The sequence below is a fragment of the Papaver somniferum genome, chromosome 4 (genome assembly GCF_003573695.1).
Source record: "Papaver somniferum cultivar HN1 chromosome 4, ASM357369v1, whole genome shotgun sequence".
In the NCBI taxonomy this organism is placed as follows: Eukaryota; Viridiplantae; Streptophyta; class Magnoliopsida; order Ranunculales; family Papaveraceae; genus Papaver; species Papaver somniferum.
The window spans coordinates 138,105,519-138,119,072 of NC_039361.1; the positions used below are offsets into that span (position 1 = coordinate 138,105,519).

The 13,554-nt window shown below is 34.4% G+C and overlaps 1 pseudogene; it reads right to left on the reverse strand.

Annotated features, from left to right (window-relative positions):
- Window positions 1–53: 53 nt before the first annotated feature.
- LOC113274304 lies at window positions 54–2,194 on the reverse strand (annotated as a pseudogene).
- Window positions 2,195–13,554: the final 11,360 nt, after the last annotated feature.

Genomic DNA, 13,554 nt, shown 5'->3' on the forward strand with positions numbered 1-13,554 from the left:
ATAAGTTTGTATAACAAAAGTTGTACTTCCTTTAGAATTCATGTGCACAAACATCACCAATAATCTTTGCAAGAGCAAACCCCATTTTCAAAATGATGAAAGCCGTTTATATCTCTCACGAAAATTTTTCATTGGACAACCCTTGATAGCATGACAATCAGCACATATTCGAAGATTTTTTATAATCTGTATAGCGCTTCCATGCGGAATAATAACCAGCGCAAAAGCAAGGGCTAGTCTTCATTGAGTACCCATAAAAGCCGATCCTTTTCACCATCTTCTACGTCTAGCAAAACAATGTTTCGGTCAGCCACATAACCTGCCTTCTTGATCTTTACATTTAACCATTCCAATATCCCATTGATCAACCGCAGATCAGGATGTGATGTATCTCCTACTCCGAAGCAGTGCACTTTACCTTGGCTCTCAATCCAACTTAGGTCAGGTTCCTTTTTCACACCTTTCCTTTTCATGTTTTTCCTGGTGGACTTTACACCATCTCGGTTCTTAACAACTGCATACATATTTGATAATAATACGTGAGTGGCACCGTCGTGGGGGTCCATCTGAAGCACACGTTCAGCAGTAACTTTACCAAGCTCAATATTGTTGTGAACGACACAAGCACCAAGAAGAGCTCTCCACACCATGACGCTAGCTAGGTTCAAATGGAATCTTGTAAAATGAACTTCACAGCCTCATTAAGTTGTCCAGAACGTCCTAAGATCCATACCATACATGTGTAATGCTCAATACATGGTTTGACGCCATAGTCAGTATACATGGACTTAAAATAATACCATCCCTTATCCACTAGCCCCGTGTTACTACATGCTGATAGGACACCAACAAAGGTTATCTTGTTGGGTTGAACTTTCTTTTCCTTCGTTTTCACAAAACGTTTCAGAGCATCTTCACCTGAACCATGTAAAAAATATGCTGACATCATTGAATTCCATGACACAGCATCCAACTTGTCCATTGTGTCAAATACTAGACGTTCCTCTTTGATACTACCACACTTTGCATACATATCTATCAAACCATTCCCAACAATTGTATCCCTGTCAAAAACAGTTTTACGAATTAAGCCGTGAATCTGAGTTCCTGGCTTTAATGCTGCCAAGCTTGCACAAGCTCGAAGAACACCTGAATATGTAACTTGGGTTGGATTTACTTGGGAATCTATCATCCTTAAGAAGAGTCTCAACGCCTCTTCCCCGTTCCCCCATTGTGCCTACCCAATAATCATTGTGTTCCATGTAACATCATTTCTCTGCGCAGAATTGAAGAAGATGTTCTCTGAATCTACCATTAATTGAAATTTAGCATAAACATCCATGATAGCATTTGACACAAAGATATATTTATCAAGCCCGACTTTGAGAACATGGCAATGGGTTTTTTCCCCTAATTTTATACACTCCACCGTTGCACAGGCTTGTAAAACACTAGCAAGCGTGAATTGATATGGAACCACAAAAGCTTTCCTCATATGATTAAAGAGATCTACAGCCTCTTCTCTTTGACCACTCTAAGAATATCTTGATATCATGAAACTCCAAAGAATCACATCCTTTTGAGGTGTTTCTTTAGATATTTTTAGGGCATCACTAAAATTTTCACACTTGGTGTACAAATCAAGCAAAGCATTACTAACGTAAGGATCAAGCACAAACTGACTTTTTAAAGCACATCCATGTATACATTTACCAATCCTGGCAGACCCCAAACCCATACAAGCCTTGAGGGAACTCTCAAAAGTAAAATTGTTCGGCTTCAACCCCATCCTCCTCATACAGAAGAAAAGTTCCAAAGCTTCCTCAAAGTAACCATTATCAGAATAACAAGCTATCATAACGCTCCAAGAAACCATATCTTTTTTAAGTATCTTATCAAAAACTTCTCTTGCATCATCCACATTCCCACATATAGAGTAAGCATCAATCTGTGTAGTCCCAACAAACTAATTACTATCATGTCCAAGCTTAAAAACCCAGGCTTGAACTCGCAAACAAAGTTCTGCACATTCCATACTCACAAACAACTTCAAAATACTAGTGAACACAAACGGGTTAAGTTCATGTCCTTCTCTATGCAATCTTATAAACAGCTGAAATGCCTCAACACATTGGACAGGTTGCATATACCCTTGAATTAAAGTAACATATGTAATTGTGTTTCTTTTGAACATTACATCAAACAGTCTATGTGCATCACTCATTAACTCTGATTTCACATACATATTCAAAATAATATTCCAAGCAAACAAATCTAAGCAATTTATTTTCTTGATAATATTACAATGCAGACTCTTCCCTTTATTTGGATCATTAGTGGAAGTACATTCCTTCAGTATTTGCGCATACTTGCGTGAGTCGAACTCGTTAACTGACGGGTCATCAGTTAGTTGTGCTGATTTGACTGAAAATCCACACTTGAACACTGAAAATGAATTACTTAGCATACGTGAGATTCTGAAGGTCGGCCAAGAGGTGGCTCTATAACCCACATATCTATGCATTACTTTCTTAGAATTCAACTATCCAAGAGATGAGAATTAAAAATTTAGGTTATTATTCGTTAAATTTTCAAAATTTGCTAGACGTTCCCAAACAAGCATAAACTCCAGACTTGGAATTTGATGATTCGTTAAAAATCGATGGCCAATGCTACCCTGCATGACATGGCACAGCAGCTTCCTAAGCTAGCACGTTTTCAGTCGTTATATCATAAACTATATTTTCCTAGACTTGGAATTTGTTGTGCCGTCACATATGGCTGCCAAAATATAAAATGTGTTGTAAACTAAATCAAAAGATGAACTATGGCGCAAAATAAATATAGAGAGAAGAAGAGAGAATTTCTCATTGCTATATATTAGTATACATTACAAAGAAATGAGCCTCAATTTATAGGCTAATACAAGAGAGGATAATAAATATATCATTAACATTAGGAAGTAACGGAATGCATTCTCATAACTAAGGTATTAAACCTAAGTTATTACACTAAATGTGGGAGTTACCAAGAAGTGAAGGATGTGAATATGTGGAAGGGGAGATGAAAAGGTAGTGGTGTAAGAGTGGTGAAAATCCACCAACACTCCCCCTTGGATGACACCACTCTATTATGATATTGCCTCGTTAAAACCTTGCCAGGAAAACCCAAAAAGGACAAAACCTAGACGGAGGAAAAATAGTACAAATCATATCATGGTGTTGGACGCGTCAAATATTTCCTCATTAAAATCCTGCTAGGAAAACCCATTGGGACAAAACCAAGTGAAGGAAAAATAGTACAACACGCATAAATGTCCATCACACAATACTGATGTTCTCCCCCTGATGATGTGCACCCATAGAAGTATATAAAGACTAGTTATATTATGTTGATCTTCAAGTAGAATTATTGGCCGTTTTTGTTCAAAATAAGATATAAGTATGTCTTCAATAATGTCTTCGGATATCTCTTTAAGTAAATTTCTTCAAGTTCGTTGTCTCATCAAAACCTTGTCAAGAAAAACCTAGAAGAAGAAAAAACCTTGACTAAGGAAAAAGAGTACAATTGTAGATAGATTAAGAAAAAGGAGTTGGACATATATATGTTGCATCGTTAAAACCTTGAGAAGGAAAATCCAGTGGGACAAAAACCTTGACTAAGGAAAAAGAGTACAACTCGTAAAGTCCAATATATCCTCCAGCAGAAAGAAGATATCTCAGTTGATTGATTTGATGATACAGTACCACAAGTAGCTAATTAGCAGCCATCTTCAACTGAAGAATTTTTTTTGTTGGTAATGGAGACCAGCTTTATGTTTCCATAACTTAATTTCAAATATAAAGATGAATTGTCTTTGTCCAATTCCCAACGGTTGATTTCTAAGATCTGATATATCTTTTATTTTTCATAAATTTCTTTCAAACAATAATAGATGATAATTGTTGCTGCTGCAAAAAGGATTTTGTATCGTCTAACAAGCTTGGCAAATGGAAACTAATTATATGTAGTTCATTACTTACGAAACTTTGGATAAACCATCAAAGCAATGATCAAATGTTAGAGGTACCACAAAAACCAACATATACAGTGCCTCCATGTTAGTGCTATTTAAGTTTGGCAAACAAATTCACTATCAAACAATTTCAAGTATAACATATAAAGTTATACGCTATGCAATTAGCGTCCTTGTTCCTCTCGTCACACTTTATGTAAACTAATTAAACATCAAACATGTAACCTTTCGGGTTCACAATTTGTATTTATGTCCAAAAATGTTTATTAGTGAGAGGACAACCAAATATGGATTCATTTCACCCATATTAGCCAACCGTACATATTTTCGATACTTCACAGTAGTTTCTCTGCGAAAAAGGATTTTGTCTATAATCACTATTTGATGATTTCAGTAGCTACTCTGAATATATGTTCGACAATAACTACGATTATGTATGCATATAAAAATCATTCTTTAATATCGATACCACTTGTCCACTTAAGGATGAATTCCTTTTTAGGAGATATATTTGGGTCGGTAATTAAAGATTGTAGTTAGATAGTCTAATTGAGAACATTATCAATAGCCTCTCCAGGAGCACTATTTTTATTCAGCGTGATTGGATTCCTTTATCAAGGAATATATTTATTTTATTCATCAACAATTCAGATGAGTTGTAGATGACTCAATTATTGCTAAGTCATGGCATACCCTGCAGGCACATTAACTAATGCCAAAATACTTGCAACAACCTATGATATTTGATTATTCTTCTTGTAAGAATAAAATGCTTCAAGGATATCATAGTGACATGAATAACTTCTCCACCTTATATCGAATTGGTGCAAGAATTATGATGAAACCAATTCACGACGTTCTTATAACGACTGCTTTCCTCCCCCTGACGGCGGGAAGTTTCATCATATCAAGTTGTATTCATGTGAAGTCTTTTGTGGGAGAGTGACCTTGGATCCAAGTAGGTCATCCGAAAAACTTTTTTTTTCTTCAGATTGTTCTTTAAATCACCCATGCTCATATATGTCATTAAAAGTTGACAGTGTATACTTTATACTTTATCAGTGTACACCCTGATCATTATTTATTATATACAATAGTTATAAGCTCTTATATTAGTACGTCTACCAAAACTTGAACGAGCAATTCCTCTTAATTGGGTTTAATCAATCATTATGTTGGAAACGTTTAATGATGTAAAAATTATTCTCTTGTAGCAAAGAATGTGACATATATTTTGAGTTTAAACTCTAAATTATCTTTTGTGAGAAGCAATTTGGTATTTTATTGAAAAACTACCATTGACACAACTCAATTCCAATTATGTTGTGTTCCTAAAGTATTTTAACACTTTTACAAGTACTATGATTATGTCTTTTACACCATAGTCAACTTGTGTCTCCATCTGCTTTGCAATGATAGTTGAAGAAATGATTTTTTTCAAATCTTGCAAGCACAAAAGTGCATCAACTCAACCAATAAATAAATATCGTATTGGTCCATGAGTTTGAGATTGGATATTTCACCACTAAATTAAACATATATTTTTCCAAAAAAAAAAAAAAATCATGGTAATATGTGATGAAATTTTCTCCTCGTGATTAGAGTATGAGAACCTCAAAGGTAATCAACCTTACTAGCGCCAACTTCTGGTGACAGATTGTCGTGCCAATGGCTGGTGGCATTATCATCTCATTCTTGGAAATTTCATGAACCTTTGAGGATAAATGAGCCTTATAAACGGCACCATGAGCCTTTTGCAAGAATATCGGTAATTCAACATCACGATGCTTTTGTTAATGATGATTTTATAACCAAAAATTCTAAAGAAACAAACAACAAAAATTTACATTATTCTACGACAGAAACTTCAGGTTCTGTATATGATATCCATGAGTAATTTGTATCATCTACTCATCTTGGTAGAACTTTGGTGTCCAAGCCGACCATGCCTAAGTATGAATAGTCCAAGGCCATTAAACTTCAGGTTAATCCTAATATGAGAATCGATCGTTCGAATTCTCTATGGCGCATTACATAAAAGAGAGCTTTAAGCTTCTTTACAACGTGCTACTGGCACAAAATAAACGTAGTAATAAATGCTCCATAAAATGCTTAGTGGTAGTTACACCGAATATTTTCAAAATTCCACAGATTTTTCAGGAATCTGGAATAATATAAGGCTTCAATAGTAGTAACTTTTACACCACCAGAAAGATACACGCTCTTCCAGAGTCGTCTATCATATTTTTCGAAACCGAAATGATATTTTAACATTTCCCAAAAACCCTAACAAGGTTATATTTTGTGTTTGTTTTTCCGTTGTTTTTGAGACGGATATATTTATCATTTGTATCAATACTGGATAGATTACTTCTGGAACCATATCCTTTAGTATAGATCGACGAGAGAAAAATAATAAAACCATTAACAAAAGCATTTAGTAATTATGCGCCACTTTGGGAATCCAGAATTTATGGATACTCTTGAAATCCAAAAAATTTCATAGACCGCTTAAGGAGTCTATATTTATGGATTACTGCTGGAACCCACAATAATTTGGATTGCTACGAAAAATTATAATTTGCATGTTAGACTACTTTTGGAGTCAATAACATCTCATGGATTGCTTTTGGAATCCATTAATTACAAGACTAGTTATTAAAAAAAAATCAAAAGATAAAAGAAAAGAAATATACAAAGATAAAAGAAAAGAAATATAATATAATAAAAAAAATTACAATAAATTTCCAATTTCGTCATCTTCAGGGTTGACGAAATATTAATACACGTGTGTGTTCATGGACACATTCTCATGATAAGATTTTACTCAGTATCAGTATTAGGTTACTCCGGGAACCGTTGATAGAGACTGGTTTATGCTTTTTACAATCACTTTAAGGACCAACCAGGAAAAATTTATTCTACACCTCATAAGGAATGGTGGAGATTGAATATTAGAGGAGATTTAGTGATTCAAAAGAAATTCATCATCAACATTGCATTTGGAGAAATGAACTTTTGGTCATTAATTAATAAGATCGTATGATCAAATTAATGTACAACACATACTCCCAATTTATGTGAATTTTATTGATCCAAAAATAAATAGATGCTTCACCAATATGCATTTTTTTTTCTTCAGAATTTCATAAAGTTGGTCATGAAAATTTTTGGGAAATCCAAATTATCGGAAAAAACAGATTTTTATGAGATCATAACAGGGGTAACAAGACTTTGTTACTAACACTTATACCCTTTATTTCCGATGAAACGAATTTATCGTTTGTGACCATTTTTTTTTTCCTAAAGTGTCTGAAACAAAAACAACTAAACAACTCTGACCATTCGCGGGTAAGACACACCCTGAATGTCAGCAACAAGATTATTGCTTATTATATCAGGTGGATTACTAATCCACTGCTCCTCTAAAAATCTTTCTGAAGCCTTTTTCGACAAAGTGTCAGCGACAAAATTTGATTCTCTATATTGATGAACAAAAACAAGATCTTCAAATTTCTCCCTTATATCTGTAATGTCTTGGAAAAGTCCTTTGAGGTACCACGGTGGATCAATTTCTCCCTTGCACAACTGAATGGTATAAGCAGAGTCACACTTAACTTCAAGTTTCTGTATTCCCAGCTGGACAGCGAGCTGCAAACCTTCTCTTGCCGAACAGATTTCAGCAACATTGCTCCCATTCTGAAAAATATATTTTGCATAGCCTGCCACAAAATTCCCAGCATTATCCCTAAACACCCCACCAATTCCTGCATGTAGAGAGTTAGTAGAGGCTCCATCTGTATTCAACTTATGATAACCTGGTTTAGGAAACTTCCACTTGACTAAAATTTCACGCCAACATTTAGATCTCTATTCTTTATGTATGATAGTGAAATAATACTCTATGGATTTCCTAATATCCATGGCTAAAGTTCTAAGAGCAACAAAACTTTCATTATCATGATTCAACATGTTTCTACTATTCCAAATGCTCCATAACACAAAAGGTGTCAGAGAATTGCTCGGTTGAACCCACTAAGCGTTGGTATGTCAAGTTTGGTTGTCATATTTTAGTGAATCAAAACTCATGTTAAGAGTCGCTTGATTATGTACTAGAGTTAAACTTTGTATAGGTTAGCTTGAAAGCATTAGGATATGAGACATTACAAGTATTGCGAAGTCTTGAAGATGTGAAGAAGCAAGGAGCTGCAACGACAACAATCATCCTTCTACTTGAGGTCTGTGATATTTGACTTGAACTGTTTCATTCCCTAACGTATCTTTCAAGTCGTTCGTATTGAAAACATAACTGCGAAGCATATTTGAACTCTACATAGACATGGTATTAAGGAATACAATACGAGGTTTATTGATTAACCATTAAACTTTGTAGATAAGACATCGCCATAATCATTTGAATGATATTGTGATTATGTATGGGTATGAGGTGAGTATTTCATCCTAGGGAACAATGTTTACATGTGTTCTAAGGAAGTAAGTTCATAAACTTGTTTGTGGACCGAAAAGGAAATTTCCAGGAGTTATTGGTCTTGTTATTCATTGCATATCCTATGAACAACCAATATGTGTGATAGAGTATAACCTCTCACAACTTGTTGTGTTCTTGGTAGAACTATTCACAAAGTCCTGACTTTTGTATTAATATAACTTTTGTTAGTAAAACCAGTCTTAAGTAATCACCTGTGGTATGATTGGATTGTTTCTGCCTTGGGGAAAGGGAACCGTACCTAGTAAGGTAAAGGGAACCAATCCTTTTAAGGGAAAGGGAACCGATCCTAAGGGGTGCAGTACATCAATAGGGAACCGATCTTTGTATGGGGTGCAACAAGGTTTATAACAGAAAGGGGAACCGATCCTATGGACATGTGCAACACACATAAGTTAAATACCATATATATGTGGGGAACCGATCCTAGTACCTAGTCAACCGAATCTTTGGAAAGCTAGTGTGACTATGCGTAGTACTCACATGGAGGTAAAACCGAAACTTGTTTTGGTAGAACCGTAAACCCATGATTGTGATTGAATGTTGGTTTGATCAATCACATAGTTCTTGAAAGTCAGATGAACCAATTATAAACTTGTTTGGAAGTGTGGAAAATAGGTTTCAAGGTTGTAAGTGTGAAAGAGAACTTACAAAGTAAAGATGTCGACAAACTTTAAACACGTATTGTGAATGTTTATTTCTATAATTGTTCAAAGATATTCCTTAAAGGCTAAGGGAAGAGAATCCCATGATCGAAACATAAGTAAGTTAAGAATCTTTTAATTAAGGTTATTAATTTAACTTTGTAGGGAAATTATGGAATTAGTAATGTGCATTTACTAATTACATTTTCTGAGAGATTTCGATTGTTATTTTTGGACAGAGCATTTCCAGGAATTATGAAAACTGAATTTATGCATTTATGAATATCTTGAGAGTATTTTAGGTTTTGGAAATTCCTTGGTGTCCAAACTTCCTTGTCTATAAATACACGAAGTTTGCCTTTCTAGCAAACTAATCATTCGTAACAACAGACTTCCTCTTTTGTCTTTGTTACTGGTGTAGCCGCCTATCGGAGAAGAGAGTAATATAATTAGGTGAAATCTCTTACGGCCGCTCGTTTTAAAGTATTCTTTGGGATTGAGAAGTTCTAGCACGACTCGTTGGTGGGAAACTAGATAATTGCGGTTTATCTTTGTTTTCGATTGATTTGATTGACTAACGGTGGTTGAAATCTGATTTCACCTAGTTTGTTTATTCTTGAGAATCTTCTCTTTTGATATAAGATTCACTCAAATTAGTTCAGAGTTTCGACAGGGATCTTTAGACCGTTGTTAGTTCTAAAGACGATCTTGTGATAATCCATTGTTAACAGACGTCGTTCTGTGCGTGATTGATCACAAGAGATTCAAGTGATTGTGTGCAGGTGTTTATTGAAGATTTAAGAAGATTTGAAGACAAAGGAGATATTGAAAATCTGAATTGGGTTTTATAATCTTTGGTGTGCACAATACTTGTTTGGGAAAAGAGGATCCAATTAATAATCGGTTTATCCTTGTGGTAGATTTGATTGATTAATTGAGTAGGTCGGCATCAACACGATTCTTCGGATTAAAAGTGTTGTTGGCTTAATATTAACCGATTACCTTTGGGTGATTGAACATAAGATAGATCTAGACCCGACAAAGGAGTTTATGTTGAGATAACGGAAGAGCCTTTGTCTGACTCATATCACTTGGTTGAATAGAGTTGATACCAAATAGATTTCTTGTTCCTTTACTGTTTGAAGTACGAACCAAAGGGAGTTTTCCAAGTACGTGACTTATTCACAAGTCGTAGGTGTGGGAATACATATGGAACTAGGTGAACTATAGCGTTAGTTACTTGGTCTCAACTACACGAAGTTAGGTGTAATTTTGTGTAGCGGCTTAATTTTGAGAGTATTCAATTCTGGACTAGGTCCTGGGGTTTTTCTGTATTTGTGGTTTTCTCGTTAACAAAATCTTGCTTTGTCATTTACTTTTATTTTCCGCATTATAATTGTTTTAATATAATTAAAGTAAATTACACAAACGTTAATTCCTATTTACTTGATAAGCAATCCTATTGTATTTGGTTAAGTCTGAACCTTTATATTAAGTAAACATACTTCGTTGTTGTATTGTCTCGATCTCGTATCCATAAACGATCACATGAAGTATGAACCGATTAGTTGTATTGTCTCGACTTTGTCCATAGAAAATCACTTTCGAAGAAAGGACTTATAGGTAGGAAAAGTTTTAACTTGAGGTATACTTGGGTACCCTCGCCTTTTCAATTGGTATCAGAGCAGTCAAACACAAAAAGATCTAACAATCTGTGTTTGGTGCGATCCAACCTATAAAAAATGGGCCAAGGCAAAGTTAAGAGAGAGCGAAAACTAAAGAAAGGCTTAATTAAGTATCACAAGATGTGTGCTCTAAAGGAGAGTGTCTCTCAATCTTAGATTGTTCAAATGATGAGTCCTCTAGTGAGGCATTTCTGAGCTCTATTATTGAGATCTCTGATGAAAGATCAAGTGTGAATACTTATGAACTAAAAGAATTGAGTAATCAATTTCTTTTCTGCTCAAATGAACTTCTCTCAACTCTTGAAAGAGAACGAGATTGAACACTGAAGTTTGAAAATCTCTATAAATAGTATGAATCACTAAAAGAAGAATTCACACAACAAGCCTGTAACTACGAGAAAAAGGTGATTGATGAACATCATCATGTAGAGACTTGTGAAAAAGATCTGGAAAGATCTCAAGAAAATATCTGTCTTTTGAAGAAAGAGATTGATGACTCTAAAATAAAATGGAACTCTCAACAAGAGTACTTTAAGGAAAAGGAAGAAGAACTTCTTCTCAATATAAGTTGTTTAGAGGAATCTCTCAGCATTTCTCTCAATGAAAACATTTCACTAAAAGAGGAAATTTCAATGTTGAGAAAAATGAATGCAAGTTCAAATAACTTATCTTCTTTATTGGAGTCCGGAAGAAATCATGGAGACACATGAGGTTTAGGATTTGAAGGGAATAATACTATTGTTTCTAACAAAGAAACTAAGTTTGTCAAATCTGCGTGTACTCAAACAGAAGTGTCTCCAAAAGAAAATACTCAAGACAGATGTTCATAAATTTGCAGGAAAAAACAACCAGTTGATGATCAGTCACTACAGAAGAAGGAGAGTGATTAAGAAGAAAATAAATCAAAGCTAAGGAAAGTAAAAAAAAAATATAAAGGAAATTCCAACGATCTTGCACAAACAGGTAACTACAAACATTACAACTCCCATAATACTAGATGTTGTTATTCTTGTGGAAGTAAAAATCATTTTCAGATATCCTGCAAGATTCGTAAAATGCAAAGTTCTCTTCAATTTGTCTCAAGATAATTGGGAAAAATAAATCTTGATCCTCATCTCTTATCAAACAGAGTAAAGGACTATCATTCTGATCTTTGGTCTACCCAGCATATACCAAAATCACTTAAAAGGGAGCATAAGAAAAATAAGGCTAAACAGAGAAGATTTGTCTCTCATTCTTTAAAAGAATCTGTCTCTAAACCCTTTTTAGATTATGACGACATATCATATCTCAAGAAATGGAAGAGAAAGACCTGTCAAAAATAATGCACTATAGCATGTGAATAATTTACCCGAACTCTCTTGTGTTATAGGAATATGTTTATAAAATGGGTATCCATGATTGTTTCCTTTTGAGGAAGATTTCCGAAAAATCTTTGTATATATATAAAGGTTTCCTTTTTAATAAAGGGTAAGATCTTTTAAATGACCCTATTCTATTTCGAAATCTTCATGGATCTTGAACAATGAATGATTTAAAAAATGTTATATCTGATTTGATATATTCCTGTAGATTTCATGTTCTACTAACTAGAAAAATTCATATAATTCTCTTCACTGAGAATAAGAGGTATTACAACGAATTTGTGGGAGAATATTGTATCAAGGAAGTGGAAAGTGTCTTGGACTCCTCTAACAAAGGAAGATTTGAAATCTGCTCTGATTTATGCTCTTTTCAAATCATGCCCTCTCATACTGAAGTAAGGGCAACAAGTTTATGAGAAGGAGTTCTTGAACTAATTCGAAGGAAGGAACTTTTGAAGGAGTTATCCTCTGTTTCTCGAAAGGAAAGTATTTTCCACACTGTTTGCTGGGCATCTTACAGAGATTTTCGTGATCTTCAAATGATTAGTTTTCACTCCAACAATCTTGCAATGTTTGAAGAAAACCTTGATGAAATCATGGAAACAGAAGATAACAAGGATGAATGAGTATAATTACTTAATCTAGGTTAACAGACATCAGTTTTTTATTTCTTTCATTGATTGTATTGGTCTATTATGAATAAAACTATTATGAATAAAATTATTTGATTAGTAATTTTTCTTGTGATAGTTTTCAGTTTACATAGCCTGTGCTTAATTGCTTTTATCTTATTGCTATGTATGTTTGTGAGATGTATGTTTTCGGTTTTACTACCTTAATATTCGATCTCATATATTGTGAACCCTCATGGTTTGGGTGACTTTTTGATTTAGCGGGATTACTTTCTAGCCCTAGTAGGTAGGCTTTAGCAAAGGATTATGAGGGGTTCTACTGGAAACAATATGTGAAAAAGTCACAATATGTTGAATCGGTTTTGGTTTAGCATAAAAGCATATGTGTTTCGACGGTTTTCAACTTTTGCTTGCAATAGTTAAAACCGGTTTTCAACCTTTCTCTGGTAAAGGTTGAGGTGTGTTGTTATTCTTTTGTTTACGCATAAGGATGACAACGTGGTGATATTTCGATATCAATTCTCCCTGGACGAAGATGTTATCATATTGGAGAAGTGGATGCGAAATTTGAGGTAACAATCTTGTTAGTTAACTGTTTTCCTGTTTAAGAAAAGCCTGAGTTTATATTATATATACTTGTTGCTTTTGCTTAACGAAATTTAGGTTCAATTGATATTTATTCCATGATGTGTGTGTGGATGTGTGTT